The sequence below is a fragment of the Lepidochelys kempii genome, chromosome 5 (genome assembly GCF_965140265.1).
Source record: "Lepidochelys kempii isolate rLepKem1 chromosome 5, rLepKem1.hap2, whole genome shotgun sequence".
Taxonomy (NCBI): Eukaryota; Metazoa; Chordata; order Testudines; family Cheloniidae; genus Lepidochelys; species Lepidochelys kempii.
The window spans coordinates 60507536-60518523 of record NC_133260.1 but is presented as its reverse complement, the minus strand read 5'-3'; the positions used below and the strand labels follow the sequence as shown (position 1 = coordinate 60518523).

Genomic DNA, 10988 nt, shown 5'->3' with positions numbered 1-10988 from the left:
CCAGGAGCTGTGGCCGCAAAGGGACTGAGCTGCTACCAGGCGGCCCCACCCCTCACCCGCCGCGTGCAAACGGGGCCCCACCCCTCCCAGCGTCCCTAACGAAGCCCCGCCTCTCCCCGACCACGGCCGCGGCAGCGGCTCAGAAGCGTCAGGGGCGACAAGCTGCACTTCCGGGTTCCTTGATGCGTCGGTGCGCGATGACGTCATATCCACCGACCCCGGAAGTGGAACTCGAAATTGGCAGCGGCGCCGTGAATCGCGGAGGGGAAACACACAGGAGCAGTGGCGCGTCTCCCGGTAACGGTGCCTCGCCTCGCCTCGCCCCGCCCGGCCCGGCCCGGCCCGGCCCTTCCGGGACAAGGGGAACCAGGTACGTGGCGCTCCGTCGTGGGGTCGAGGGGAATGTGCTCCTGCCGCGTCCCGGCGCTGCTGCTGGAACCACAGATCGACAGTCCCCCCCTCCGCCCCCCGGTCAGTGACAGCGACTCCCCCGCGCGGGGTACCCGGTGCGCCGAGCCCGGTGCCAGATTGTTCAGTGGCCAGGGCCGCCCCTCACCAGAGAGAGCCTTGGCGTAGCCTGCCCTGGGGAGTCGGGCTCCAGTTCCCTCCGCCGCTCTGCACCCGGCGCCCCCGGCTGATAGTGTCACGCTGGGGGGGGGGGGGGTCGTCTCCTTTCATCTCCCAACAGAGCCAGCCCGGCTCCCTCTCCAAGATTGTCACATTGGCCAGAGCCTCCCCCGTACGCACCAGAGAGAGCCCCCTGCTCCGAATTCCCATCTCCCTCCCTACACACCGCCCCTCGCCCTGGAGGCTTCCTGAGCCCCATAGGGGAAGTCACAGTAGCCAGAGCTTTCCCAGAGAAGTCGAATGTCTAAGTGTCAAACTTATTCCCTGGAGAGGGCCCAGGCGCCTGGAATGATATGGTTCTTGGGTTGTATGTGTCCCTCAGACTTCCCCTGATGCTGGTGGGAGGCTTATTTTTTCTTACTTGCATTGTGGTAGTGCCCAGGGACCTGTTGTGTTAGTTACTGCACGAACATGTAACAAACATGTAATAGTCCCTGCTCTGAAGAAGTAGTTTTTTTACCCACGAAAGCTGATGCCCAAATAAATCTGTTGGTCTTTAAGGTGCCACCAGACTCCTCGTTGGTCCTACCCTGAAGAGTTTATGATCCAAGTTTGTACAGAGATTAAGGATAGAATATGCTGCTTATGTGGTAGCTATACATAGGGGCCTGACACTGCAGATACTTAAGCACGTGAGCAATACTGTTAGTTTGTGGGGAACTCCTCACATTCTTAAACATTTGCAAGATTGAGCCTTTTGTAAAGGTAGCAAGGTATTAAAGCAATTTCACTCTGTGCGGAAAAATTGATGACAAGTTGTTCTACAGCCCAGGTTCTTTCTGCTCTCGCTTATATGCTAATTTCAATAATTGCCCATATAAATCAAACAGTTGTGTGGTTAAAGTTTGGAAAATGATGTTCTCAAAGTGTTATTATTATTATTTGTCTGCAAACAAAAGTTGTATTGCTTTAACTATACCAGAGTATTGAAAGCCACTCTTTTTCCCCAGCATGGTTATCGTTATACCAGTGTAAATGTGCTCTGTACTGGTATATTTGTTCCTGTACAGTAAGGATAATGAGTTATACTGGTGTAAGTTACATTTATACCATTATAGCTGCATCCACTTGAAGGGTTGTACCGGTTTAACTGTATTGTCATACCATAACTGACATACCTGTACAAAAACTATGTGTAGACCAGGCCTTAAGAGTTAACACTCATTTGAGGTGAGTGGAGACAATTATCAACTTACGGAGCTGTTTAGTGTGTTTGCAGACTCAGAAAGATGACACAGCTTCAGTTTTCAATTGATTTATCCTTAGTTCATATTTGGAAGATTTTCTTCACAACCATAAGGGCTAGAGACTTTTTTTTTTAAAGTGTCTTTGATTCTGTGGAACCTGTTGGTTATTATCATGGGGTCTGTTGTTAGACATTACTGGACATCTCTGCTCTTTCCCATCTGGACAGAGTCAAAAAAGTCAGTCCCCAGTCATGGGTAGAGATGATGTGCAGATCCTCCCCTCCACCTATGGAGCAGTAATTGTAGCTTAACTCCCTTTTTTACCCACAGAACTGAAAGCAGAGTGTCAGAGCCTCTCTTCCCTTCTTTCTGCCCCCCTACACCCTCAGCAAGCGAGACTCACAATGGCCAGGGTCTCCCCATCTCTCTCTCTCTCTCTTTGAAGGGAGAGAACACAAGCGAGTCACAATTGCAGTGCCTCTCCTTGAGAGTAATACTGATTATTGTCTTCTCTTCTTCCTCCCCATTGAGTAATATGAATCATAGGGTCGATGCTGCTTCTTTACTCTCCCTGATGACAGTAATAATAATTTCTGAATGATTGCCCATCCCTTTTGCCCCCTACCAGTAAATATTGGCCTATGCCTTCCTCCAGTGCTACTCCTTCCCCCCCAGTGAGTAATAATAGCTATTGTCCTTTTTTCCCTTCAGAGTAATACTTGTCAGTATTCGGGGTTATTGTTCCCTGTCCCCCAAAGGAGTAATAATGGCAACACCTCTTCCACATGCAGAGGTTTTTAATGGCGAATGTTACTTTCTTCACTCCATCCCCTATAGTATTGTAGGTTTGTATTGTAGTTTGTTTTGTAAATACATGCTTTTATACATTGATGAAATAAATAAATAATTCTGAGTTTTTTCTTTAACTTCAGAAAGAGGTACTAAGTGTATCTCTCCAAAGTCTTGCTGTACTAGAGGGTTGCACTTGTACCTTTTTTCAGACCACACTAACCATCTTATTTCAAAATGTCTACACAAATGTTCCATTACTGTTGCAATATCTGCATTGTGCATTATGCAGTTTTCAGCCCAGGTCCCTGAAGCAGGGATTTTTAGAATTAGCTAGCCCTATCTTGAAAGATGATACATTATTTTTCTCAAAATATAGAGTATGAAGTAACATTTCTCATTGTACATGTTATTTTTTATTTTGTAAAATTACTTGGCAGTTGTATTGTTATAAAATAGAAAGTTCATAGGCATAAAATCACACAAGCTGAGGTAACTCAAAACAAGAAAGTAATCAAACAAGCACAGGAGACACCTGACATTGTGCACTGGTTGACAAAGGGATTGCAGGAGCACTGTGAAATTGTGCTGGGGGTGCCAACAGCAATGCGGAAGCTATAACACCAATACTTTTGGTTTAAACTAGCCCAGCCAATGATACGGTGGCCTGATGTTGTTCTGACTGCTGTTCTGTTATTGGTAAGGTGTGTACAGGAGCCACAGAGGTATCAAATTGATGCTGATAGGCATGGCTTTGATACTGCAACACATAGCTGTTCCACACCGGGAGTGGTGATACAACTGATCACTCCATCTGCAGAAAAGTTAAAGGATAATGTCAGCTTCACTAAATGGCTGCTGGGGCCCTCTTAACCAAGAATTGGCTATTGGGAAATACAGTTTTGCAAGACTTGATCCTTTTCTAGGTTGCTGGTCACTTCGACTAGTCAAAAATTTACTGTGATATCTTTTTGGCCTATCTGAAATGGACTAGTAATTTCAACCTAATCCAGTTCCTAGTTGACATGGCCTCACATGAAAAACTACTGAAGGTGGCAGTCTCAGCAGAGAAGCCACTGACTGAATGGATGTTGAAAACAATCTGCCTTTTCACATTAGAGGTGGTCCCTCCAGTTCAGGTTAGCAGTATGTTGATGAATCAGTATAGGGAAGCTTACAGGTCACTGCCCTTAGTTTATCTCTGTCGAAGTCATTCTGTCAGCCTTGATTATTATTAAATTCCCAACAAAAGAAATATTACATTGCTGTTTCTGGAAAAGGGATAACGACTGAACATAATGAACAAAACCGTCAACTTACATGGATGCTGTGATTCCACTGAGGGTAGTAATGCTGTAGTAAAGATTGAGGAGGAGTTTCTGTTATACTATATAGCCCCTTCTGTATTTTTTAACTACTGTTTTAATGCCATTTCTCTTAAGACTATGCTACTTAATTTTTTGTGTGGTAATTTAAATGACCATGTAATAGATGCTTTGGCAGTACAGTATGTAGGTAGGTAAAGTACTCCCTTACTCTACTTTTAACTACTGGAAACTTTCTCTAATATTCTGCCAAGTATCAGAGGGGTAGCCATGTTAGTCTGTATCCACAAAAAACAATGAGGAGACTGGTGGCATCTTAAAGACTAACAGATTTATTTGGGCATAAGCTTTCGTGTGGGTAAAAAAACCCACTTCTTCAGATGCATGGAGTGAAAATTACAGATGCAGGCATAAATATACTGACACATGAAAAGAAGGGAGTTACCTTACAAGTGGAGAACCAGTGTTGACAAGGCCAATTCAGTCAGGGTGGATGTGGTCCACTCCCAAAAATTGAGGAGCTGGTATCAGTACCAAGAGAGGGAAAATTGCTTTTGTAGTGAGCCTGCCACTCCCAGTTCCTATTCAAGTCCAAATTAATGGTGTTACATTTGCAAATGAATTGTAGCTCTTGCAGTTTCTCTTTGCAGTCTGTTTTTGAAGCTTTTGTTGTTGGATGGTTACATCTAAATCTGTTGTTGAATGTCCAGGGAGATGGAAGTGTTCTCCTACTGGCTTTTTATGTTACCATTCCTGATGTCTGATTTGTGTCTATTTATTCTTTTCCGAAGAAACTGTCTGGTTTGGCCAACGTACATGGCAGAGGACCATTGCTGGCACATGATGGCATATATTACATTAGTAGATGTGCATGTGAATGAGCCCCTGATGGTGTGGCTGATGTGGTTGGGTCCTATAATGGTGTTGCTAGAGTAGATACGGGGGCAGAGTAGGCAACGTGGTTTGTTACAGAGATTGATTCCTGGGTTAGTGTTTCTGTGGTATGGTGTGTAGTTACATGTGAGTATTTGCTTCAGGTTGGGGGGCTGTCTGTAAGCGAGGACTGGCCTGCCTTGCAAGGTCTGTGAGAGTGAGGGATTGTTTTCCAGGATAGGTTGTACATTGCTGATGTGCTGGAGAGGTTTTAGCTGAGGGCTGTACGTGATGGCTAGTGGTGTTCTGTTATTTTCCTTGTTGGGCCTGTCCTGTAGTAGGTGACTTCTGGGTACCTGTCAATCTGTTTCCTCACTCCCCAGGTGGGTATTGTAATTTTAAGAATGCTTGATAGAGATCTTGTGTATGTTCGTCTCTGTTTGAGGGATTGGAACAAATGCGATTGTATCTTAGGGCTTGGCTGTAGACAACGGATCGTGTGATGTGTCTGCAGAGCTACAATTCATTTGCAAATTTAACACCATTAATTTGGACTTGAATAGAGGCTAGGAGTGGCTGGCTCACTACAAAAGCAATTTTCCCTCTCTTGGTATTGACTTCTCCCCATCAATTATTGGGAGTGGAATTCAGTAGCTGTTAGGAGAAAGGGGACTAGGTTCAGCCAAAGCTCCTGTCATCTACTCTTGGGATTATTGGGAGTGGACCACATCCAACCTGACTGAAATGGCCTTGTCAACACTGGTTCTCAACTTGTAAGGTAACTTCCTTCTCTTCGTATGTCAGTATATTTATGCCTACATCCTTAATTTTCACTCCATGCAGCTGAAAAAATGGGGTTTTTTACCCATGAAAGCTTATGCCCAATTAAATCTGTTAGTCTCTGAGGGCTTGTCTACATTATCAGTTTACAGAGCTGCAACTTTCTGGCTCAGGGGTGTGAAAAAACACCCCCTTGAGTGCAGCAAGTTTCAGCGCTGTAAAGTGCCGGTGTAGACAGAGCACTAGCGCTGGCGGCCGCACCTCTTGTGGAGGTGTTTTATTTTTTTGTTTTTTTTTAAAGAGCTTTAGCGTTGCCACTGTAGACTAGCCCTAATATTCTAGTACCTGTAGTTTAATCGCTGCCCTTCTTTCTTCAGACTGCCTTCTCGGTTGCCGTAGTCATTCCTGGATATAAATATGTTAATCTCGGATCCATTAATACATGAACGTGACATCACAAGTAATTAATGGATGTGGCATTGCACTTGCTACTCTGATTATATTTTTTTCCACAAGTTGCCTTTATGTAGCAGTTAGCTAAGGTTGAGGATAATGTTCGCTTGTACTTAGTTGTTGGAGGTTTGATGATTACATGTTGGTTTCTTTTCGCTTTTGATTTTTAGACAGCAACTTCATTGTTCTTCCAAGGCAAAGTACTTGTGAACGTTGTTCTTCTTACCATTTTTTTTACTATTGGTTTTAATATTTTTGGAACAAAACCTATTTTCAGGGAAGTGTAGTGTCTTTAATTTTTTATTTACCAGAGTATGCTTTTCACTGCTGAATGTCTAGCAGATTTGAAATTCATAGGCTCCTTGCTGAGCCCTTTACTATGATCTCTAGACTAGTTGTTTAGCTCCTTGTTTCTCTTTTCAAAAAGGTAGCTTCGTAGCTAAAGAAATGACCTTCAATGGTCTGCTTTTGAACAGCTTTTTATTGTTCGCTTTGGTTATTTTATTCAATGACTACTTTACTGAATTTGTTGTGTGAATTTTTTGGTTTTCCTGTCTCTCCCCTTGTATTTCACTACCTTTGCTTCTGTGTAGTCTTCCATTGATGGACGTAATTTATCATTTGTTGAGATGATTTTATTTTGGCTTTATGGACAGTCGCTGTTTTTTATTTATGTTAAGCTTTTTAGGAGCTAAGAGACTATGTAGGGCCCAGAATATTGGAAAAAGAAACAAGTACAGACATCTGTCCATGTAAATGTATAATTATTAGGATCCAAGCACTTTTATCTGTCATTCTTTCAGAACTGCAAAATACACATGGAGAGATGTGAACAAATTAAAAAATTAAAATCTTAAACGCTACTTCTTTGAGTCTGCCCTCTTGGCTATTCTTCTTTTTAATTTCTAAATGAACCTAATTATTTGGAATTCAAATTAAATAAATGGTGTAACTTATATATTAGGAGGGAGTAAAGTTTTCATTGATATCACTTAAAATTAATGGGGTTTTTGCCATGGGTCCTCAATGGTAGAATTTAAAACACAAAATAGACTTGTCATGGAAAGCCTAAAATCTCTGAAAATTGTGAAATACAAATGTTGTGTCAGTTTTTCACCTTTTACGTATGCACAGAGAAACACTATCAAGTTGTGGATTTGAAATGACTGATCCATCTTGTTGAGTGCAGGAAACATGGGGCCTTGGCAGGAGCCAGGATACTTGCTCTTGGGCTCTCTCCTCCTGAATCTGTGGACTAGATTTCTTAGAGCAGCTGAGATGAACAGAGAGTAGATGACAGGAGCTTTGGCAGAACCTGGTCCCCTTTCTCCTAACAGCTACTGAATTCTTTCCCATCCCTCCCATTCCTGTACTTGGTGTTAATTAGTACCTACTTGGGGGAGTGTCTCTCTATGCCATACTGTTGCAGATGTGACTAACAGAGGTGCTTATGCTGGAGCCCTCTTGGTTTAAAAGGGAGAGAGTATTGTCAGCATTCTGTCAGTCTCCATGACTTTGGAATGTTCTCCCTCCTGAAAATGGCCCTTTAAGGTGATCTTTAAGGGCATGGCTACACTTGCAGATGTAGAGCGCTGTGAGTTAAACTCACCTTCGTAGAGCACAGTAGGGAAAGCACTGCAGTTTGTCCACACTGACAACTGCAAGTGCACTGGTGTGGCCATGTTTGGGCACTTGCAGTGGCATTGGGAGCGGTGCATTGTGGGCAGCTATCCCACAGAGCACCTCTTCCTATTCTGGTGCTGTGGCTTGTGGGAAGGGGGTGGGGAGTGCGGGGCATTCGGGGTCCTGTCCCAACTCCCTGTGATGCATCGGTTCGCATCCCAGCATTCCCTTTGCTTCTGTCCACATTTGGCCCCATCTTTCAATGGTTTTTTTACTGCACACTTCTTCCCTTTTGGTCTGCGGGGATGGAGCCCGAACTGCTGAGGAATGTGCTGACGAGTCTCGCCAGCGCATCACGTTTGGCAGTCGAAGGATTCCTTAAGATCCAAAGTGACAGTCAGGACTCCGATTATATCAACTCGAGTAACGCAAACAACATGAGTTTGCTTGTGGCTTTCACAGACATGCTCACCACTGTGGAACGCCACTTTTGGGCTTGGGAAACAAGCATTGAGTGGTGGGAATCACATCGTCATGCAAGTCTGGGATGATGAGGCGTGGCTGCAGAACTTTCGGATGAGAAAAGCCACTTCATGGGACTATGTGAGGAGCTCACCCCCACCCTGCAGCGCAAGGACACGAGATTGAGAGCTACCTTGACAGTGGAGAAGCGGGTGACTACTGCAATAATCTGGAAGCTGGCAACTCCAGACAGCTACTGATCAGAGTGGGGAAGTCGACTGTCTGAATTGTATTGATGCAAGTTTGCAGGGCCATTAATTGCATCCTGCTCAGAAGAACCATGACTTCGGATAATGTGCATGACATTGTGGCTGGCTTCGCACAAATGGGTTTCCCTAACTGTGGAGGGGCGATAGATGGGACACATATTCCAATTCTGGCACCAGCCCACCTAGCCTCCCAGTATGTTAATCGGAAGGGCTATTTCTCTATGGTTCTCCAGGCGCTTGTAGATCACCGTGGGCGATTCATTGACATTAACGTAGGCTGGCCCGGAAAGGTGCATGACGCACGCATCTTTCTTAACCCTGGCCTATTCAGGAAGCTGCAAACCGGGACTTTTTTCCCAGACCAGAAAATCACAGTAAGGGAAGTTGAAATGCTCATTGTACTCCTTGAAGACCCCGCTTAGCCTTTGATGCGTGGCTCATGAAACCATACACAGGGAGCCTTGACAGCAGCAAGGAGCAGTTCAACAACAGGCTGAGCCGGTGCAGAATGACTGTGGAGTGTACTTTTGGCCGTTTAAAGGGTCGCTGGCACTCTCTGTATGGGAAGCTGGACTTGGCCAATAACAGCATCCCCACGGTTATATCTGCGTGCTGTACTCTCCATAACATTTGTGAAGGGAAGGGTGAAAGATTCACTCAGGCATGAAACTCAGAGGTTCAACACCTGGAGACTGAATTTGAACAACCAGAGAGCAGGGCTATTAGAGGGGCCCAGCGTGGGGCTGCAAGGATTAGGGATGCCTTGAGGGAGCAATTTGAGGCTGAAAGCCAACAGTAATGTCTGGTGTGGTGCCCTGCATGGGAGCGAAGTCCAGTAGGAATCTGTGTTTGCTATGTATGATACGCTGACTTGCAGCATCTGTTGCTTTCCTGGCTAAGATTTCTTTTACATTATGCAATAATAAATGTTTTCAAAGCCAAAAAATCAATTTATTGAAAAGAAACACAACACAACTGCTTGGAAAACACAAAGGGCAACGGGGTGGGGTAGGGGTACAATCACAGATTTGCATATGTCCTATCTGGAGTGCTGCGCAATGCATGCTGCGCTTCAGGATGGCTATTGTCAAGGTTCCTTCCCCACTCTGAACTCTAGGGTACAGATGTGCATGAAAACCCCCTAAGCTTATTTTTACCAGCTTAGGTTAAAAATTCCCCAAGGTACAAACTATTTTACCTTTTGCCCTTGGACTTTATTGCTGCCACCACCAAGCGTCTAACAGTTATAACAGGGAAAGAGCCCACTTGGAAACGTCTTCCCCCCCAAAAATCCTCCCCAAACCCTACACCCCCTTTCCTGGGGAAGGCTTGATAAAAATCCTCACCAATTTGCATAGGTGAACAGAGACCCAAACCCTTGGATCTTAAGAACAATGAAAAAACAATCAGGTTCTTAAAAGAAGAATTTTAATTGAAGTAAAAGAATCACCTCCGTAAAATCAGGATGGTAAATACCTTACAGGATAATCAGATTCAAAACATAGAGAATCCCTCTAGGCAAACCCTTAAGTTACAAAAAAGAAAGCTGCAAAACCGGGACTTTTTTCCCAGACCAGAAAATCACAGTAAGGGAAGTTGAAATGCTCATTGTACTCCTTGAAGACCCCGCAAAAAGTTACACAGTGCCGCGGACAATTCAGCCTTACTGGGATGAGGAGAAGAGTGGCTCTCCCGAAAAACCTGCACAAGCGCATTGCCCAAGTTCTGGCTGAGACCTTTGAAGAGATCACTGAGGCCGATTACTGTGATGAGAGAGCATGTCAACGCCCTATTCCACATCTAGGCATGCATTCGGCCCTAACCCTCCGCGCCCCAAGAGCCTGCACCAAATAACTTCCTTCCCAAAATAAAAGCCGCTTACCAGGAACCTCCTCTGGTGTTTGTCCTTCCCCAAGCACTGGCCGCCACGACTGGCTAGCTTCCTCCTGGCTTGGTAACAGCTCCTGGCTGCATGCATCTAGGGATTCCGGGGTGTCTTCCTCTGCTGGAGCACCACCGCACCCGCTTTGCGGCGGCTCCTACCTTGTTGAACTGGGCTCTGAAGTGTCCATGGTGGTACTCGAAGTGGAGGTGGGGTTGCCCCCAAGTATCATGTCCAGATCTTTGTAAAAACGGAGCGGCTGTTTGCCTCTTGGGCTTTGCAGTAGGTATTCCGCAGCTCCTTCACTTTAACCCTGCACTTCAGTGCGTCCCGGTCATGGCCTTTCCAGCATGGCCCTTGATATCTGCCCAAAGATATCATAATTCCTATGGCTGGAGTGCAGCTGGGTCTGGACAACTTCCTCCCCCCAAACACTGATGAGGTCCAGCACCTCACCATTGCTCCATACTGGGGATCGCCTGGTGTGTGGAGGCATGGTCACCTGGAAAGATTTACTGAGAGCACTCCAAGCCTGGCTGGGCAAACAGGAAGGGGATTTTCAAAATTCCTGGAGAATTTAAAGGGTGGGTCTGACGGTTGGTCACCTGAGTGCAGGGCAGTAGAGTTCAAAGTAATGACCAGAGTGGCTAGAACAGGTATTGTGGGATACTTCTGGAGGCTGATCGCAGCGCAATAACAGACCAGGGTGTCCACACTG

General features: G+C 45.3%; 1 protein-coding gene across 8 annotated transcripts in view; it reads left to right on the top strand.

The window, feature by feature from the left end:
* Positions 1-214: 214 nt before the first annotated feature.
* The window catches only part of ARB2A (ARB2 cotranscriptional regulator A), a 377086-nt gene continuing 366312 nt past the window's right edge, over positions 215-10988 (top strand). For all 8 annotated transcript variants that reach the window (XM_073344477.1, XM_073344483.1, XM_073344479.1 and 5 more), the window contains exon 1: positions 215-370. The gene's annotated coding sequence lies outside the window, so the exon portion shown is untranslated. The remainder of the gene's footprint in view (positions 371-10988) is intronic.